This window comes from Falco rusticolus, chromosome W, assembly GCF_015220075.1.
Source record: "Falco rusticolus isolate bFalRus1 chromosome W, bFalRus1.pri, whole genome shotgun sequence".
NCBI lineage: Eukaryota > Metazoa > Chordata > Aves > Falconiformes > Falconidae > Falco > Falco rusticolus.
This window is the reverse complement of record NC_051209.1, coordinates 24,060,578-24,081,313: the sequence shown is the minus strand read 5'-3', so window position 1 is coordinate 24,081,313 and position 20,736 is coordinate 24,060,578. Positions and strand designations below refer to the sequence as shown.

At 41.0% G+C, this 20,736-nt stretch overlaps 1 long non-coding RNA gene across 1 annotated transcript; it reads right to left on the bottom strand.

The window, feature by feature from the left end:
* Positions 1–1,426: 1,426 nt before the first annotated feature.
* LOC119140861 lies at positions 1,427–16,418 on the bottom strand. The gene is made up of 3 exons (XR_005101754.1): positions 16,335–16,418; positions 11,474–11,475; positions 1,427–1,437 (listed from the first exon to the last, which is right to left on the bottom strand). It is a non-coding gene; the product is annotated as an uncharacterized LOC119140861 (long non-coding RNA).
* Between the last annotated feature and the right edge of the window lie 4,318 nt (positions 16,419–20,736).

Sequence of the window (20,736 nt, the reverse complement as noted above, 5' to 3'; positions counted from 1 at the left end):
TTCCCAGAGCCACTCCTTGCCTTTCATATGAGAATAACCAGAAGGGCTTAGTTATGTTAGGTAGGCCTAAAGCTGGGGCCCTCATGAGTTCCAATTTCAGTTCTTTAAAAGCTTTCCTGGCTTCACCAGTCCATATTAATTGTGTCTGGCTATTTTTCAGAAGTTCATATAGAAGTTTCACCAAAAGTCCATAATTATAAATCCACAGTGGGCATCAACCTGTCATTCCCCAAAAGGTTCAAAGCTCTTTTACCATGGTCAGTTCTGGGGTCCTGCAGATGGCTTCTTTTCAGTCGTTCCCATGCTTTATCCCTTAGAAATCACGAATCCCGGGTATATTATTTCTTTCTTCAAGATCTGGGCTTTCTGTAATGAGACTCAGTAACTGTTTAGTCCAAGAAATTTCAACAAACCCACAGTCCATTCCTTACACTCTTTGTTCTTCAATGTGGCTATCAACATATCATACACATACTGCAAAAGAATTCCATTTCCCAGAGGCCTCACACAGCTCTCTAATTCCTTGGCTAATTGATTTCCAAACATGGTGGGGCTATTCTTAAATCCTTGAGGTAACACTACCCAGGTTAGTTGGGTTTTCCATCCTGTATCAGGGTTTTCCCATTCAAAGACAAATAAATTGTGGCTTTTGGGAGCCAAGGTGAGGCAAAAGAATGCATATTTTAGGTCTAATAAAGTAAATAATTCATAGGTTTCCCTTAAACTAGTTAGCAGAGTATACGGGTTTGTGTTATGGTTTAACCTCAGCTGGCAACCAAGTACCACACAGCTGCTTGCTCACTCTCCCCACCCACTAGCCCCCCCACCCAGAGGGATGGGGGGAAGAATCGGAAAGGAATGTAAAACTCAAGGGCTGATATAAGAACAATTTAATAAGTAAAACAAAAGCTGCACACACAAGCAAAGCAAAACAAGGAATTCATTCACTATTTCCCATGGGCACGTAGGTGTTCAGCCATATCCAGGAAAGCAGGGCTCCATCACGTGAAACGGTTACTCAGGAAGACAAACACCATAATGCCAGATGTCCCCCCTTCCTTCTTCTTCCCTCAGTTTATATACTCAGCATGACGTCATATGGTATGGAATACCACTTTGGCTAGTTCAGGTCAGCTGTCCTGGCTGTGTCCCCTCCCAAATTCCCTGTGCCGCTCCAGCCCTCTCACTGGCAGGGCCCAAGGAACTGAAAAGTCCTTGATTTAGTATAAACATTACCCAGCAACAACTAAAACCATCAGTGTGTTATCAACATTGTTCTCACATCATAGCCAAAACACAGCACTGTACCAGGTACTAAGAAGGAAGTTAACTCCATCCCAGATGAATCCAGGACAGTATCCACCCCTTATTCCATACCATTTACTTCATGTCACACTTTCCAATACAGCCTTGTTAACCACCATCACTCTTCCCATCCTTTGATATAATACATAGATATCATTCCCCTAGTCTATGCACCACCCCTGTAAAAATGTCTATAAAATGTCCACAAATGTCTACAATATGTCCATTGAGTTCATTTAGTCCATGAACACGATCTCTTATGGTGGTCACTCAGGAGAAGAGAGGTTGTGTGTTGTACGGGGTTATCAGGCATCAAAGCCAGCTCAGGTCAGGTCACTGTTGCACTTGCACTGTTTCTTGTAAGGCTTGTCCTTGAGTGGTTCAGGTGGTTGCTGCTATAGTCACTCCTATAACATGAAACTCAAATCATGGGTTACAATGATTTAAAGGTATATCCATTACAATCTCCACCCCTGGTCCCTTTGGACCACCCCTTAGGGTTCAACACTGCAATGAACTCCTCCCCTTGCCCCTGCTCCGGGTTGGACTTATCCACAGACTGCTGTTCCTTTAAGGCTGTACCTGCTCCAAGTCGAGCCTCAGCTACGAACCACAGTCTCTCCAGCAGCATACCTGCTTCGGCATAGACTCATCCACAGCCACAGTCACTTTGAAGTGCACCTATTCCAACATGGCCTTACCCACGGGCCATGACCATATACCTGCACCAGTGTGGCCTTACCCACAGCCACAGTCCCTTCAGAAGTAAATCAGCTCCAGCATGGCCTTATCCCTGACCACAATCCCTCCAGGGCTGTACCTGCTTTGTTGCGGGCTTATCCATGGCCACATGCTTTGAGGTGCTCCAGCATGACCTCATGCACAGCCACAGATGCTTTGAGGTGTACCTTCTCCAACATGGACTTGCCCTTGGGCCACAATTCCTCCAGAGGTATACCTGCTGCAGCACAGACATAACCATGGCCGCAGACACTCCGAGATGTACCTGCTCAGGCATGGACTTATTCACAGCCACAGGGGCTTTGAGGTGTCCTGCTCCCACGTGGACTCATCCACAGGTCACAGTCCCTTTGAGTCAAGTTCACACTGGAGTTCCAGCCTGTCCAGTACAGCAGCACGGAAACAGCAGAGATGCCCTGGCCACCTGCCAGCTCAGGCGCATTGCCATTGCTGTTATCAAAACGTTCCTGGGCCCAGCACAGTAAGATGAATAGCAGTGCAGTGCAGCAAGCAGCGAAAGCAAGAAGCAGCCACTAGCAAGCACTAGACTCTAATGTACAGTAACGAAGCAAGCCCTATGGTAAGCACAGAAACCTGCCCCTTCATAGCTAGACAGCAATAACAGCTATTAATTTGAACTAGCACATACCAATCAAATTTCTTGTTATCTTGAACCCTTCACACCCCACGTTGGGCACCAAAAAGGAATGTCGTGGTTTAACCCCAGCCGGCAACTAAGCACCACACAGCCGCTTGCTCACTTCCCCCTCACCCAGACGGATGGGGAGAAGAATCGGAAAGGAATGTAAAACTCAAGGACTGATATAAGAACAATTTAATAAGTAAAACAAAAGCCGTGCATGCAAGCAAAGCAAAGCAAGGAATTAATTCACCACTTCCCATGGGCAGGCAGGTGTTCAGCCATCTCCAGGAAAGCAGGGTTCCACCATGCGTAACAGTTACTCGGGAAGAGAAATGCCATAATGCCAGATGTCCCCCCCTTCCTTCTTCCCCCAGTTTATATACTCAGCATGACGTCATATGGTATGGAATATCCCTTTGGATAGTTCAGGTCACCTGTCCTGGCTGTGTCCCCTCCCAGTTTCCCGTGCCCCTCCAGCCCTCTTGCTGGCAAGGCCCAAGGAACTGAAAAATCCTTGATTTAGTATAAACATTACCCAGCAACAACTAAAACCATCAGTGTGTTATCAGCATTGTTCTCACACCAAATCCAAAACACAGCACTGCACCAGCTACTAAGAAGCAAATAAACTCTATCCCATCTGAAAGCAGAATAGTTTGCCACTACCAGATACAAGTCTTCAACTATCTGATTTATTGCTCGCAAATCCTGCACTAATTGATAAGTTTTGCCATCAGGCTTTTTGATAGGTAGAATAGGAGTGTTATATTCTGAAGGGCCCTCAATCAGTAGTCCATATTTTATATATTCTTCTATAATACATTTCACTCCTTGCCTGTCCTCCAATTTCAAGGGATATTACTTTACCCTTACAGGCTGTGCCCCTTCTTTAAGTTTAATAACAACCCATTCTGCATTTTTAAATTTTCCAGGTATTCCTGAGGCCCATACTCCTGGGTATACCTTGTCTTTTATTTCTTGTATAATTTCTTTTCCCCTAATTTTGGGTTCAATAAGAGTTAAACTTAAAATTTCAGTTCAATTTCTCCATCTTTAAACTTTATTTCAACATTTAATCGCTCTAATAAATCCCTTTCTAAAAGTGGTCTAGAAGCCTCAGGCAGGGAGAGAAACCTATGAATCCCCACAATCTTCCCAATTTTGAACTGTAATGGTTTCAAAAAGAAAGCTTTCTCAACTTGTCCAGTTGCCTCCACGATATTAACATTTTGTTCACTTACGGGCAATAAGGTCTGATTTAGTACTGAAAATGTGGCACCCATACCTACTAGAAATTCTACAGGTAACCCTTCTTTCCCTAGCTGAATTTTTACCAAGGGCTCTGCTACGGAAAATCCCCCAGGTTCCCGTTAATCAGCTTCCACATCAGCAACTACCACCAACCTGCCCAGTATCTGACAACCCCCCCTCCAATGCCCCATTTGCTTCTAACAAGCACACTGATCCATCAGGTGTGCTCAATTTCCCTTAGGTGGAGCACCACTCTCCCTCCACCAGTGCTGTCTCCTGATGGGTTTTGAGAGAGCACCCAGCCTCCCTTGGTGGGTAAATCAACCACTGTAGCATTAGCAATCGTCCTGCCCATAGTTTTCTCCTTCTGACTATCTCCACTCTGGTACACCTGCCATGCAACCTCTAGCAATTCCTCCAAATCGTATCCACTTCCCACACTCTCTGCAACCTTCTTCTGATATCATCTGCCGATTATCCCAAAAACAGAAAGTCAGCTGACTCCCTCCTGGGAGGTAAGATCCAAAGGACTATATTTCTGCATCCCTTCTTTTAATCAATTCAGAAAATCAGTAGGGGATTCCTTTTTATCTTGTTTAATTTCGTACAATTTGGACCAATTCACTGGTTTTGAGACAGCATTCCTTATTCCATATGCAATCCATTCCCTGTATCTAATTTCTGGCTGCTCTCACAACCATTCACTTTTCTAACTCACTAAACACCACATCCAACATTGCAAAAGCATCTTTGCCCAATGCTACAAGCCGAGCAACATCTTTTTAACTTCCCATTCTTAGTTTTCTCTTTTCCTATCACCAGGACCTGGGATGCTAAATTAATTCCACATTCCTTTTGCCACTCTAGGTGATTTCACAGAGTAAAGAACAGCTGCATAAACTATCCCATTTACCTTCTCATCTCAGAAATAACATAAGTTGTCAGAGAGTATTATAATTCAGAGTTCCGTTTAAAGGCCATTTTTCTCCATCATCTAACTTATATAAAGGTCACCATTAATTGCAATATTTTATCAGAGTTTTATGGTTCACACTTCCTCTCCAGGTAGTTCCCCAATATCTTCCCAATAAGCCAGAATACAGCCCGAAAGGCTTTGGTTTTTTGTTTTCTTTTTTTTTTTTCCTTTCAAAACCTCGCTCTCTTGGTTTCCCATTCTGAAAATTATACAACACAAGGACAGGGACTAAGACTCAAACACACACAGAGCTGACAATTATTCAGGTTCACACATTTTTCAATCACTTCGTCGTTCTCCAGTTGTTCCCCTCACAGGATAACAGAACCATCAATCCGGACACTGCACTCGCTTCGTACATATTTGTACATCTCACTCACACAATCATATAGGTTTAACTACAAAGTCAAGTTACAATAAACAAATTTCAAATCCAAATGTTCCTTTAAACATTCATTCACCCCCTTAAAAACCTTTCTGCAACCAAAACCTCAGGGAGACAAAAGTACACAGATTACAAAGTTACCAAATGTATGCTTTCAAATCCAAATGTTCCATATATCACCAAAAAAATAAATTCTCAAATCACAAAATTCCACAGATCAACCAAATAGCAAGGACATGTCCAAAGCCAAAATTATCAAAATTCCAAATGCATACCGAAGTATACCCAAATGTATACCAGTAAGGTGCTAGCAACCCGGTATACGCTGTCCAGTGGAAGATCTCTTTCTTGCAGATTACAGGCAGCTCCCAAATTGACACACCCCCCCCCCCAATAAAATAAAATAAAATGATAATAAAAAAGAATACCTTCATCAGATGGTCCTTGTCTCTTCCCACAGTGATGTGACTGAGGTGAGGAGTCCCTCCAAAGAAATCCCTGGGGGTACCCAAGGGACTCCTGTTCTCAATGGGTCCTGCAGCCGAGCAGAGAGGGTCCCACCTGGGTCACCAGAACTGATACAAAGATTGGCAGCATCCAAACCCCCTTGCTTTCTAACCTCACCAAAGTGGGAAGCTAGGTGCGGCTGGGTAAGGAGTCTGATATAATAAAACTCAATAACAGCAGACTGTTATTAAGTAAGGTATTCCTTATTGCAGCACTGGGGTAGCACTGGGGATAGCTCCTCCATAAGTGCTCCAACAATCTGACAAACTTTTAGAGACTATATACCATAAAGTTACACATATTCGTAAGATTTCCAAGAACTCATTAACACATGCACATGTCTGGTCCGCATGCACAGTCATCTTCCCTGGTGGTCTTTGGATGGTGGTCGGGGCCTTCAGATGAAGGCTTGCAGTCTTCTTCACTGCACCCAGTGATTGACCTTTACTTCTGGGCAAACTCAGTTCTGAGATCAGTAGACCATATCCTAAGAGGCTATTGTTGCCACTCTCTTGTAACTTTCTTATCTCTTGGTCCTGTGTATCCTTTCTCAAGATTGAGTTGTTTACCTGAGATTATCCAGGTGTCCCCTTATCTTACCCCAATCCCTTATTTTACAACTATCCTGAGCCTCTTTTGTTCAACTAAGTATCTAAGGTATTTACATCTTCTTTGGTTTTGGGGCCTTTGGTGTTTAGCATTCCTACTTTCTATTTAATGCATCCTCCAAGACTAGGCCAAACAGGGCAGATAAATTAGTTGTTTCTATAACAATGATGAAAAATGAAATAGTTAATACTGGGCCTGACACTACCAGTTCTGTAGGCCAGTGCCAGTTCTTAGCCAGATCTGTTAGAGTAGGCAGATAAATCAATTTTGGTTATTTAAACCGACAGAATGATGGGTAAGCTTTCATTGGGACTATTTCCAGTGACTCTCTTCTTTGGCCAGCATGCTGGGACAGCTGTGACATGGCCCGGCATGCCGCAGAGTGGGGTGCTCGGCAGAGCACCACCAGGCTGCCGTGGCAGTCGTGCTGGGTCCCCGCCATTAACGGTTACTCAGGAAGACAAAGGCCATAATGCCAGATGTCCTCCCCTTCCTTCTTCTTCCCAAAGTTTATATACTCGGCATGACATCATATGGTATGGAATACCTCTTTGGCTAGTTTGGGTCACCTGTCCTGGCTGTGTCCCCTCCCAATTTCCCATGCCCCTCCAGCCCTCTCGCTAGCAGGGCCCAAGAAACTGAGAAGACCTTGATTTAGTATAAACATCCCCCAGCAACAACTAAAACCATCAGTGTGTTATCAACATTGTTCTCACACCAAATCCAAAACACAGCACTGCACCAGCTACTAAGAAGCAAATTAACTCTATCCCAGCTTAAACCAGGACTCTGCTCATTGCAGGGGGATTGGACTAGATGACCTTTAAACGTCCCTTCCAACCCAAACCATTGTATAGTTCTATGAAACTGGAATTAAGCTGAATTTAGGGCTTTTGTGCAGTCAAGACTGAAAACTAATGTTACTGTCTTTTTATACTGCTGGGGAGATCAAGTCAGATACTTGTAAAGCTGTGTAAAGAGCAGTTTTATTATTTTATTTTCAAGTATCTTCTAAGTAAAGCAAATAGTTTCAGTCATTTTCATTTTATATTCTTGAAAGTAGTTAATGCAGTTGGGAAAATGTTTTACTGCTAATCTACATCTTAATTTTTTTAATTGCCTTTGTTTCTCCCTATGTTTAGACTTCAGGAGGTCAGACATCAACCACAGATAAGCATTTCAACACCAGTTAATCTGAATAGAACAATCAATTTTCTAAGAAGTATTTGCCTAGAAGATGATTTTGTGGGAGGTAATTCCAAAGAAAACAAAATCTACAAAGAAAAATAATTAAAATTATAAATTAATAATAAAATTTTCTGCAGAAGTCAAGCAAACATGTCATGTCTATGTAAGTGGATCAGGAATATATCTGAAATTCTGAACTCCGGGAATACATGTAGGAATTGAACAATTAGATTTTCCATGAATGAGCACAAATAAATCATGGTAGAAGATATTTAGAGACTGTTATGCTGTTGATACAATCAACAGAATCCAGTTTCTGATTCAGTATATGTAATAAAATACAATAAAATCACAGTCTTTTGCTAAAGATGAATTTCTCTGGTTTTCTTTGTCTTCTGGTCCTCATAATCATACTGTCTTTTTCAGCTTGGAGCTCTGTAGCGAAGTTAGAAGTGAGCTCTTCAAAAGAGAATCCAGAATTTTTAGACATAGCTGTATGAGGAGAGTACTATAGTAATATTTGTTCCTTGAAACCTTTCTTTTTTATATTAGTTTAAATGTTGTGACTTAGGGTTTTCTTTGAGGGTTGAGGGCCCATGGTGAAAGCATGGAAACTAAATGATAATCCATGAAAATTAAATACTATAAAAAGAGAAAAAAATCTGTCTTGGACAAAGCATCATATTGTTAGTGCAGCCAGGTGAGAGGACTATAAGTAATAAATTAACCCAGACACACAAGGAAACCTTACTTTAAGCTGATTTTCAGATATTTTAATTTTCACCTTTATACAGATTCTGGTGCTCAGAAAGGATTAATGAAGTGATTTTTCTGCAGCAGCTGTACAGCCTCCTTTGTCATTGGTGTCAATGTCCCATTTCAAATTACTTTGTATTAATACTGTCTTATTATCTTAAAGCAAGGTATTGTTACATTCATGTTTTATACATGGTATCTGACATCTTATCTGTGTAAATGTCTTGGTTTTGAATTGGCATTAGAGTTCACTAATTGGCCTTCATGCTTGCTAATGCAGGTACCTATCGCCACTACCACGGTGCACTGGCAGCAATACTGTACCAACCAAGACTCCCTGATTCCCATCCATAAGCGCATTTGCCAACTAGAGAGCCAAGGAGTGATCAGCAGAACCTGTTCACCCTTTAATAGCCCCATATGGCCAGTGTGAAAGTCTAATGGAAAATGGAGACAGTGGACTTTTGTGGCCTGAATGAAGTCATACCACCATTGAGTACTGCCGTACTAGACATGCTAGAACTTCAATATGAACTGGAATCAAAGGCAGCCAAGTGGTATGGCACCACTGATATCACAAATGTGTTTTTCTCAATCCCTTTGGCTGCAGAGTGCAGGCCAGTTTGCCTTCACTTGGAGGGGCATCCAATACACCTGGAATCGACTGCCCCAGAGTTGGAAACACAGCCCTACCATCTGCCATGGACTGATCTAGGCTGCACGAGAACAGGGTGGAGATCCAGAACATCTGCAATACATTGATGACATCATCATATGGGACAATACAGCAGAAGAAGTTTTTGAGAAAGAGGAGAGAATTATACAAATCCTTCTGAAAACCAGTTTTGCCATAAAAAAAAAAAGTCAAGGGACCTGCTTAGGAAATCCAGTTTTTGGGAATAAAATGGCAAGATGCACATCATAACATCCCAATGGATGTGATCAACAAAATAACAGCTGTGTCTCCACCAACTAATAAGAAACTCAGGCTTTCTTAGGTGTTGTGGGCTTTTGGAGAATGCACATTCCAAACTACAGTATGATTGTAAGCCCTCTTTATCACGTGACCCAAAAGAAGAATGATTTTAAATGGGGCCCTGAACAATGACAAGTTTGAACAAATTAAATGGGAGATAGATTAAGCCCTTGGTCCAGTCTGGACTGGGCAAGATGTAAAGAATGTGCTCTAAACCGCAGCCAGGGAGAATGGCCCTACCTGGAGTCTCTGACAGAAAGCACCAGGGAAGACTTGAGGTTGACCCTTGGGCTTTTGGAGTTGGGGATATAGAGGATCTGAGACCCACTATCCTTCAACTGAAAAAGAGATATTGGCAGCTTATGAAGGGGTTTGAGCTGCTTTTGAAGTGATTGGAAGTGAAGGGCAACTCCACCTGGTGCCACAGTTGCTGTTGCTGAGATGGATGTTTAAAGGGAGGGTTTCCTCTATACATCATGCAATTGATGCTACATCGAGTTAGTTGGTCACATTGATCACACAACAAGCTCGGATAGGAAATCCCAATCCTCCAGGAATTTTTGAAATTATTATGGACTGGCCAGAAGGTAAAAATTTTGGGATGTCATCAGAGGAAGAGGTGGCACATGTTGAAGAAGCCCCGTTGTATAATGAACTCCAGAACATGAGAAGCAATATGCCTTGTTTACTGATGGGTCCTGCCTTATTGTAGGAAAGCATCGGAGGTGGAAGGCAGCTGTATGGAGGCCCCTACAACAAGTAGCAGAAACTGCTGAAGGAGAAGGTGAATTGAGCCAGTTTGCAGAAGTGAAAGCTATCCAGCTGGCTTTAGATGTCACTGAATGAGAAAGGTGGCTGATACTTTACCTCTATACTGATTCATGGATGGTGGCAAATGCCCTGTGGGGGTGGTTAAAGGAATAGAAGCAGAGCAATTGGAAATGCAGAGGTAAACCCATCTGGGCTGTTGCATTATGGCAAGATATTGTTGCTCAGGTGGAGAACCTGGTTGTAAATGTATGTCACATAGATGCTCATGTACCCTAGAGATGAGCCACTGAGGAACATTTAAACAACCATCAGGCAGATCTAGCAGCCAAGACTGAAGTGGCTCAGGTAGATTTGGATTTGCAGCATAAAGGTAAATTATTTATAGCTCGGTGGGCCCATGACACTTCAGGTCATCAAGGAAGAGATGCAAAATATATATGTGCCTGAGATCAAGGGGTGGACTTGACCATGGACACTATTGCACAGGTAATCCATGAATGTGAATCGTGATGCAATTAAGCAAGCTAAGCGGTTAAAGCCTCTCTGGTATGGAAGATGATGGATGAAATATAAATATGGGGAGGCTTGGCAGATTGCCTATATCACACTCCCACAGACCTGCCAAGACAAGCACCTTGTGCTTACAATGGTGGAAGCAACCACAGGATGGCTGGAAACATATCCTGTGTCCCATACCACAGCCTAAAACACTATCCTGGGCCTAGAAAGACAGGTCTTGTGGTGACATGACACCCAGAGAGAACTGAATGAGACAATGGAACTCATTTCCCAAACAATCTCATAGACGCTTGGGCCAAAGAACATGACATTGAGTGGGTATATCACATTCCCTATCATGTGCCAGCCTCTGGGAAAATTGAACGATATAGCGGACTGTTAAAGACTACACTGAAAGCAATGGATGGTGGAACTTTCAGACATTGGGATAAACATTTAGTAAAGGCTACCTGGTTGGTTAATACCAGAGAGTCTGCCAATCGAGCTGGTCCTGCCCAGTCAAAGCTTTTACATACTGTAGATTGGGATAAATTTCCTGTAGCGTACCTTAAAAATATGCTTGGGAAAACAGTCTGGGTCATTCCTGTTCCAGGCAAAGGCAAATCCATTTGTGGGAATGCTTTTTCTCAAGGGCCTGGGAGCACTTGGTGGGTAATGTGGGAGGATGGGAAAGTTCGATGTGTGCCTCAAAGGGTTTTGAATTTGGGTGAAAACAGCCAATGTATTGAGTTTTGTGATGTTAGTGATTACATAATATTGTATATTGTGATTTCTATATGCCTATTACTACTGGGCATTTTGTGGTGCCCATGTCTACCACTTTGGATTTGAAGGTCTGAGCCTGACTCCTTTTCAACTGCCACACCAAGAAAGACTGACTTTGGTGAAACCAGATCGGCACAGCTGTAATAGAATCAGAACTGGCTTCAACATGCAACAATCTAACACCTCGTACCATCTTCCCTATCTAGAAAGATTGTTATAACAGATGGAGCCTAATGTCATGAACTCAACGGACGTTAGAGGAATGGTCAATAGACAAAGGGAATGGTATCTTTGTATTTATGTTAAAGGACAAGAGAGGTGATGATGTATTGGAAAATGTAGCATGAAGTAAATGGTATGGAATAAGGGGTGGATACTGTCCTGGTTTTGGCTGGGATGGAGTTAATTTTCTTTTTAGTAGCTATTACAGTGCTGTGTTTTGGATCTGATGTGAGAACAATTTTGATAACCCACTGATGGTTTTAGTTGTTGCTGGGTAATGTTTATACTAAGTCAAGGATTTTTCAGTTTCTTGGGCCTTGCCAGTGAGAAGGTTGGAGGGGCACAAGAAATTGGGAGGGGACGCAGCCAGGACAGCTGACCCGAACTAGCCAAAGTTATATTCCATATCATATTGTGCTCCGTATATAAACTGGGGGTGTTGGTCAGGGCCTGTGGATCATTGCTCAGGGAGTGGCTGGGCATCAGTCAGCAGGTGGTGAGCAATTGTATTGTGTATTACTTGTTTTCTTTCCTCCATTCCCCTTGGATTTCATTCTTCTCCCCCTCTCCCTCCTTTTCATTATAACTGTTATTATTGTTATTGTTCTTTCATTTTTATTTTATTTCAACTATTAAATTGTTGTTATCTCAACCATTGAGTTTTACATTACTTTCCAATTCTCCTCCCCATCCCACCCCTCTGGGTGAGGGGGGAGTGAGTGGCTGCGTGGCACTAATTAAGTTAAGCCAGGGTTAAACTATGACAATACCTTTCTCCTTCTGAGAGGTGAAAGGGACCAGTGTATTCTACTTGCCAAGTATCCCACAGACCCTTATTGTCCCTTAAGTGTAGGGTTTGATCCTTGAGAGGGTTATGTTTCCCTTATCATATACGGCGCCTCTTTTTAAAGGTCTTTACTTCCCAAATGGCCTTGTTCATTATGTAACTGTACTAACAGATGTTCCCATCCCCCCCCCCCCTTCCACCACTAATGTGGCTAAAGGAGTTAGCAAATCTACTTGATTGTCTAAAAGGTGAGGAAGGTGATCTGTTTGGTGTGCAGCTAGCTACCCATTCTACTAGGAAAGATTTCTGTTTAACAGTGTTGAGGTTTTCTTCCTGTTTTTCTCACTGCCATACCGGTAACTTGATTAACTTCCCATTGGCTTTGTTCCCCAAACGGGAGCCATTCAGTACATCCTTTGAATACAGCATATGAATTGGTATAAATGAACACTGGTTCTTTGCTTTCTGCTTCTCATTTTATCACACTCCAAAGTGCTATCAACTCTCCTACCTGAACACTTCCCTTCCATCATTATTCAGTCCCCTGAATCAATATACAGTGCTACTGCTCAGTATTTTCATACATTACCCTCTCTTTTAGAGGATGCATCAGTGAACCATACATTCTTTAGCTTGGGTTCAAATGGTAGAGCAGGTTTTATAACAGAAGGAGGAGGCTCCTGATCTGGGTGATCAGAGGGTGGATCCTGTATTTGAAGCATCTTAGGTGTTCCCTCCTCTATCTGGTGCGTATGCCAGTAGTGGTCTGTGCATACCGTTTCCTTACTGTTTCTTGCTGTGCAACCCCCACAGGAGGCAGGGTTCCAGCTAATTTCAGTTTCAAGACCTTAAAGGGTCTTCTTAGGATAATTGATTGCTGTCGTATGAATTTTTCAGCTTCTTGCAAAGCTTCAGCACAATCTGTCCAGCCTTTGGCTGCTCCTAGCCTTCCTTTCCACAGGTTTCTTGGACTTGGCCAAGGAGAGGGTCTGTATGAATAGTTCATGTATGAGCAGGCTGCTTTTAACTACCTATTTCCAAATCAGCCCTGTAACCCTTTTTTTGTTAAATCACTGGAAAGAAGAGATTCTGCTTCAAGTCCCAAGGAAAAGATCATAAAAAGGCAGGACTGGAAGAGACCTTATCATAGAAGTAAAGAATGGTTGAGGTTGGAAGGGACCTTGGGAGATCATCTAGTCCACCCCCCCTGCTAAAGCAGGTTCACCTGGAGCAGGTTGCACAGGATTGCATCCAGGTGGGTTTTGAATATCTCCAGAGAAGGAGAATCCACGGTCATGAAGTCATCTAATCCATTCATCTGCCTCAGGTTAGGATCATCTATATAGTTGCAGGTGCAAAATAATGGACTCAACGACATACCAATATGATCCTAGTTGAAGACGCTTTACTTAAGGTTCTGCAAACTTATATACAATTTACATATCCGTACACACATCACACCTTAATTCTATTGGTTACATACACTGTTCACACGCTTCTTGGCTACATATAATTGGTTAATTACTAAGCTACAAACACACTGAACTTCTTGCATTTTTTTTCCTCTCTTCCTTCTTATATTTGTAAGTTTCATGTTCTCAGCCAGCCACCGAGGTGGCATCGTGCATCCGCTCCAGCCTTGCTTCATATCCCGTTTTTCTTCTGGGCATTCAGCCAACCTTATCTTACTTTCTTTCTTCTTTAGCCTTCAAGGTCCTTTACAGGCATCGTGGCCTCCAGCACTTGCCATAAAGCTCTCTACAATTCCCCCTTCTTTATTTTGAACAGAAACATCATACAGGTTAAACTGCTTTTGAATCATAGATCTTATACAATTCAACATACAGGGAATAATCATCAATATAACTACAATTACCAATAACAACATTCCTCCACATATTGTAAGCTCCTGCAACCATCTGGTGATTCCCCATGACTTAAAAAGATTCTGCACCCAATCTCCCGATAGTTCATGCTATAAGTCCTTTGACATGTCCTTCAATTTTTGTAAATGACTGTGAATTGACTCCAAATGGTCCGAAAGGTTCATACAACATATTCCTTAGCGCTGTTCACTATAGGCTACTCTCTGCTGTTCATGCTGTTTCCTCATCTTCTAGAGGTGAGATCACATTCCTCTTTTCTTTCTGTCTCATCCTAGTTTCCTCTCATACTCAAAGTTATTTACCTCTTTGCTGCAGGATCACAGCTGCACATAGTCAAAGCAAGGCCACAGCTGCACATTATCAATGTCAAAACAACTCACTGTCTCTGTTCAGTACAATTCCCCCTTTTTGTGTTGTTTTTTTTTTTTTTTTCCCCAAAAGGTTGCTTTAACATGTTATGGACTGTTCATTTTTTTTCTTTTTTTTCTTTCACTTAATTACCAATTTTAGCCTTATTTTATGTGTACATTTGTACATTTCAATCAGGTTCACAAAATGTAAAACTTTTGTTATCAGCACGTTCCATACAGAGGTCAACATATAGGTTTATGATTATTTACAAGAACATGCAATAAGCTTTGTAAATTTTATTAAAATATTCCATCAGAAACTTCTAATCAAATAAATGAGCATGAGAAATTGTGTTTAACTTGTAAATTCTATATATAAGCTGTTACAAAACATTTTCTATCCCCCAGAAAAAGAAAAAAACCTACTTAAAAGCTCTTGAAATCTTGCACTGGGGCGAGTGTTCCACTGTGCCTCCATTCTAAAGTATGGAAGTGGAAACTGTGTAGAACAAAGTTTTACTTTAAATAATTGTTCAGCTGTTATTGCTGCTTTTCAAAGAACTGAAAGCATACAATGAAAACAGAATTAAACAAACAGCTGAACGGACACCTTTAGATTGTTGATGGAATTAAATTTAGAAGTTAACTATAAAAGTTTCTCAAAATGTTCTGGATGCTTTGTGTTGATTTTTTTATATATATAAATATATATATAGAGAGAGACAGAACTATACACAAACAGGGAAATAAAAATGTTGCTTTAAAAAAAAAGGAAAGATAATAGTATACAGTATTTACAGCTTAGTCACCCTTTTTTTTTTTTAATTGCAGATAAACTGTTACCTGAACATGCAGTACATCCACAACTCTGAATGAATACCTTTTTTGTAGTATGATATAGTCCTGTATGAACCATAAATCAACTACATGTTAAATCACTCTTCTCCATCACTGTTGTCACGATCTTTGAGCTTCGTAACAATGCCTAGGTCATGATCCTTTAGTTTAGGCAATTTCATCAGGTGAAACTACAAACATTTATTTCTAATACAAATTTGCAGAATGCATTCTATCTGCAAGACACTTTATGGAGAGATATTGTTACAGATTTGCTAATAAGTTAAGATTGATTGACTTTATTTGGTTTTATAAAATCATTTTTAATAGAAATATAGAGGGATAAGAAATATATTTTAATGAAACTTATAGTTGCACAGTAAAAGCTGTTATGAAATCCTTTGTACAGTCCCGTACCAAGGCCAGAAGAATGGGCTAGAATGATTGTTTAAAACTTAGGTAATAAATTTAGGGTTTGAAAGGTTTCTTTGTAGTTAACTAGCCTTCCATATGTAGAAAGTGTATTGAAATGTCAGAATATAGGATTAATGGGAACTGGGGAGAGTCGACTGGAACAGCTTGTAGTTACCTGCCAAGAAACCGTGAACTTTAGTAAAAGGTAATTCCGGCAGGGGGAGATCGCGACCACCGACTCATATACCACCTACCCAAATCGTACCCCAGACCCATTTCTGGACCTTTCTAACCTTTACTGCGCAGAATCAGATATGGGAGGAGAGTATGTTAATGATTTATGGGAAATATAATGATTATGCATTAATACTTAATGAATATGTATGAATAAGTTCTATATATGGTGTCTGATTTTGAAGCTTGGTGTGCGTTGGTCGTGAGAGGACTCACTCACGCACCCAGCCATCAATAAAGAAGTGTCTGCTTATCTACATCACATTAGTCTCGATAAGTTTTTCATTCTGAGATTTTGGTAACAATATTATGTTGCATTGTGTATGATCTATTAGAAGTAAAAAAAGGGTGTTCCTGAAAGAATACACTTCTTTAGATCATTACTTTAGAACTGGTTTTGTACCTGTTATACTGCAAGAATACCCTAAGCAGTAATGTATCTTTGTGGACTGTGAGATATCTGTGTGATTACATTTAAACTTAACACACAAACTGATTTCAAGTATGACTCTAGGCACAAGTGTGGGAAACGGCATGCTGTTGGGACACAATCATTCTCACTTACAAGGTATCAAATGGTATGTTACTTGGGTTAAAGTCTAACTTCTATGACAACTTCATTTTCACCAAAGGAGTTGTATTTAAGTACACAAACTAATGCAGCTCAACTGAAGTTTCACCGCTGCAATGGAGTACAGAATACTTTTCCCACTGACCTTAGAGGTTGTGGTGGTGGCAATGAAGGTGTGACAGATATTTGACTTTTAACCCAAACCAAATTTTCAGCTGTGTTAAATTCACTTATACATAAAGAACGCTTATTCCTTCTGAAGCAACAGCTGAGTATTTGGACAGTCTTTTCACCTTGAGCTGTTCCCAGTTTAGAGGTTAAGAAGAAAAAGAAAAAATTCAAAAGGTATTCTGTCAATATGCTGATGCAGTTTTATGTTAAATTCTGGTCACACTGAAATAGGGTTATGTTCTAGCATTTATATATATGTAGCACTCCATTCTAATTTATGAATAAAATTCAGAATTTAATTTTATCTCAAATTTCTTGGAATTACATTAGGTTGCAGTTGTCATCCTAAACTAGATTCCACATTTTACCCCTTAACTGAAAAACACACATGATGAAAAAGCATATTTCTAGAAACAGAAGAGTAATTGAAAAAAATTCTTATGTTCACAATTGTTTTTCTAAGTCTCATTAAAGTCACCTTTTTTTTTTTTTTTTTTTTTTTAATGCAACCAGAGATACTTTACCGTAACAGAGAAGCCCATATTTACATCTCTGAGCCTGGACACTAACCGCAGATGCATGCACCACCAGGCTCAGGGCAGAAATCATTCATGCAGTTACATCGCTATATATCACTACAAGCATGCAGACACCTATTTGTCACTAGATAACCATGTTCATCTTTCCTACTCTCCTTCACAATACTTAGCTGTTCTCTCATCTCTTGTTAGGTTAAATATTCTCCAGCTTCCTCTCCTATATATCTCTTCAGACATTCTCTATCCTCCTCTTTTTTGCTTGTTAATTGCGATGAGGCAAAGGTTGTGTGTAGCTGGGTGACCATTACCTGATTTATGTTACGATCAACTAAGCACTGAATACAGGACAAAAGGCATGGGAGACATAAGGCAAACATCAGTAAGGTGGTTAAGGTAATTATAATAAATCCTGTAATACTTTTGATCCACAGCCCAAAGTTTCCCAGCTGTGAGAAGAGACCAAAGGCATCCCACCCCTGGCTCTGCTGCAGATCTTTGTTTAAGGCTTTTAAGTTTTGTATGCTTTTGTGAATTGATTCAGAGTGGTCACTCAGATTCACGTAACACATCCTATCAAAGTCTTCACACTTGTGTCCCTGTGTTACCAGATCAAGGGGCTTGCGAGACAAATGGAATCAATTGAGCGATACGAGCTCCTTTTGCAGTATTTATAGGTGGAGTTATTGTTTTAATCATGATATTTATTACACCAGTTTAGTCGGCATTGATTACTCCTGGTAAAACAAATATTCCTTGTCATGACACTTAGGAGCATCCCAGTAACAATTGCACATGATCCATGACCTAGAGGCCCTTTCATATTTGATGGTACACAATGCACTTTTGTGTCTAACAATGTTATTTCTACTGCTGTTGCCACGTCCACTCCGGCACTTCTTGTTGCTGCGGAGAGGACGCAGTCCAAACACCCTGTATTTGTGTCTGCGCATGCTGGGTTCCCATGCTCTGCTGGAAGTTTTCCAGAGCTTGTCCAGTAATACTGAACTTTGATCGGCATTCTACCACTCTATGCCCAACTTTTCCACATCGATTAGAAGTTCCTGCAAACATACCCCCTGCATTATTTGTTTTAACATTTGCTTTAACATTTCCACCTCCTCCTCTAAGTTTACATTGTGATTTAAAATGATCTACTTTCCCACAATTAAAACAAGTAGAATTTCTCTCACCCTTTTTGTTTTGAATGAAAGGCCGGACAGCAGCTGCGAAAGCAGAAGCCATGAGGGCTGCCTTTTCTTCTAGACCACCAATTCTATCACAAGCTTCCAACATAACTGCCAAAGAAGCACCCTTTGGTAATGTACGTAATATTCTCTTGGTTCTTGTATTAGCATTCTCAAAAGACAAAGATTGTAATAATTTATCTTTCACATCAGCTGACAGATCTGGATGCTTATCTAGTGCATGGGTTAATCTATCAATGAATTTCATATATGATTCATTTCCCCCTTGTCAAACAGTACTATACGGTGGGTTAGTTTTACCACTTTCAGGCACAGTTTTCATTGCTCTAAAAGCCAAATCTTGAGCTTGTCTTAATACTTCTACCACAAAATGAGCCTGCCAGGCAGTGTCAGCAAATGGACCTGTTCCCATTAGCATTTGTGCAGTAGCCTGATACAGCGGATCTCCCTGCTGTCGATTGTGATTTTCAATATCAGCAGCAGCACAGAGTTCTTGCCAATGATGGAAAAAGTGAAACTGTTGTGCCAGTGATAATAACGTATTTGCAATAAGCTTAATATCTCCTGGCACTAATAACATTCCCAAGAAAAGATGTGACAGAATGGCATCAGTATAAGACAATTTCAACCTATACTGTGCTATAGCATTCTTTGCTTCCTTTAAAATTTTCCAATCAAGTGGAGTCCACTGGTTATTCTGAGTATTATCCTCCGGTGCAACAACAACTGGAAAAAGCCATAGGTGTTTGAATTATTTCACCTTCAATTAAAGCATCTCTTATTATTCCCTGCCATTTATGTGGCGGATCACTAGAATCCAGCTCCAGCACAGATGGTTTAGGCATCTGTATTGGAACTGGCCCAGGCATGTGAGTTGGTGGAGGTAGACAAGGATAAAAGGATACAGGTTGCTCCTGACGAATTGCCTCTAATTTTTCTTTCAGCTGTCGTACTTGATCTTCTAAATAATCTTATTATTAAGTTCATCTGGTGTATGTGGTGTTGCTTGTGGCAAAGGAGGATACAAAGACGACACTGTACCACCAGTCATCGTATCATCTTTATATTCTTCTCCACCACCTGTCTTCTCTAATGCAATCACACCATCTGGTGGTGGAGTGGGTGGTGGAGACAGAGCCCTGTCTTATTTTCATGCATAAATTTTGCAGCTTCTAAAGTTAATGTTGATACAGACATATCGGTTAGCTTGTCATCAATAGCCTCAGCCTTAGAGTCAAATGTGGAGGGTTGCTGCTCTTTTGGTCTGTGTGCAGTACCAGGCAAGAACTGATGCAATCCTTGCAGAGCAACTGCTGGTGCCGGTGAAGGTGGATCTACAGTGTCAGAAATACTAATGCCTCCATTCACAGTTTTTGGACAAGTTCCAGTAGTTTTTGGACAAGTTCCAGTAGTTTTTGGAAGAGCTCCAGTATTTGGAGACAAGGCAACAAATGCCGATGAGGTAGCTGTTCTTTCTGCCTTCATTTCTTGTAGGGTCAGTTTAATTAGCTTCCAGAAGGTAACTAACCTCTTTGCTTCTTTAGACCCGTCACTGATCTCATCCCACAGAGCAGTTCCAATTGCTTCCCAAGTACATCGTGCAAAAGCCGCTTCTACTCCAGTTAATAAACTTCTTGCTTTACTCTATTCAAGGAGTTGTTTTAAGCAAGATTCATCATATTTAATTGATCTCTTAGAGCAAACTCCTCTCTTGGAGGAGTTTAACAACCGCTTCTTCTTCTTTAGATAAATTGTTTCCCATTTCTCCTCCCTCCTGACTGCTTACCTCGGTGGGTGATCTGCTGCAGCAACTTCGTCCGAGCCGTTCTCTGACTCTCCACACCAGTCTGGCTGGTCAGTTCTCCGGTCGGGTCCTCCTGCAACTTCCTCAATTTCTTCTTCACTTCATTTTCAATTAGAAAATATAAGGGCTCGGGCGCCAATTGCAGGAGCGAAATAATGGACTTAATGACATACCAATATGATCCTAGTTGAAGACCCTTTGCTTAAGGTTCTGCAAACTTACATACAATTTACATATCCGTACACGCATCACACCTTAATTCTATTGGTTATATACACTGTTCACACGCTTCTTGGCTACATATAATTGGTTAATTACTAAGCT